The following is an 817-nucleotide window of genomic DNA, read 5'->3' on the forward strand; positions in this document are numbered from 1 at the left end:
AAAAAAAAAAGTGTAATCACGCAACAATTGTTGTTTCTGCAGGAACAGAGGATCCTTTAGGTAAGAAATTGAACAACTCGAAAACCCGTGCAGAACCAGAGTGGGAGCTTTGCTCATTTCCTTGGAGTCTCCGAATAACTTTTGTAATTAACCCATATTGTCCGAGACCCGAGCAATTCGTGCAAAAAACCACCAGTTTGTATAGAAATGCACATATTGGCACTTCCGAGGCACGTTCTGGGCTTGGTAGGTCACTGGGTCAAACAAGGGTAATCTCTGTAACTAAAAAATAAAGAATATATAGTAGAAATTTGCAGTCAACTTAATAAACTTGGCTTATCTACCATCAACCATTTGACATGTCAACTTTGATATACATCAACTGTTCTTAACAATCGATTATTACATGGAAGAAAAAAATTAGAAAATAAAAAAAATTGTGGCAAATGTTGCTCGATCCAATTGAAGGCCAAATTTTTGATGTTCGATGTTGCCATCACATTATTATAAGTGAACTAGTGCTCGAGGTTGTTCGAGTATTTGCTCCGAAACTAATTGCTAATCGTGTTAAATGATATGTACTAATGAAAATGATCACAATCAAAGATTGGTTCTTAGTTTGTTCATACATAACTTTGGAAGACTATTCTTAGAATCTTGAAATGCACTACCATCCTATATCACTTATCAAACACGCCTCAATATGTTCACACACAAATTTAGAGGTCTATTTCCAACTTTCGTAGGACAAACTTTGAAATTTTCGTCCTTGCATTGAAATGACTTTTCTACATCTACTTTCAATTCTCTCTCCCCC

This window comes from Olea europaea, unplaced genomic scaffold (genome assembly GCF_002742605.1).
Source record: "Olea europaea var. sylvestris unplaced genomic scaffold, O_europaea_v1 scaffold920, whole genome shotgun sequence".
Lineage (NCBI taxonomy): Eukaryota > Viridiplantae > Streptophyta > Magnoliopsida > Lamiales > Oleaceae > Olea > Olea europaea.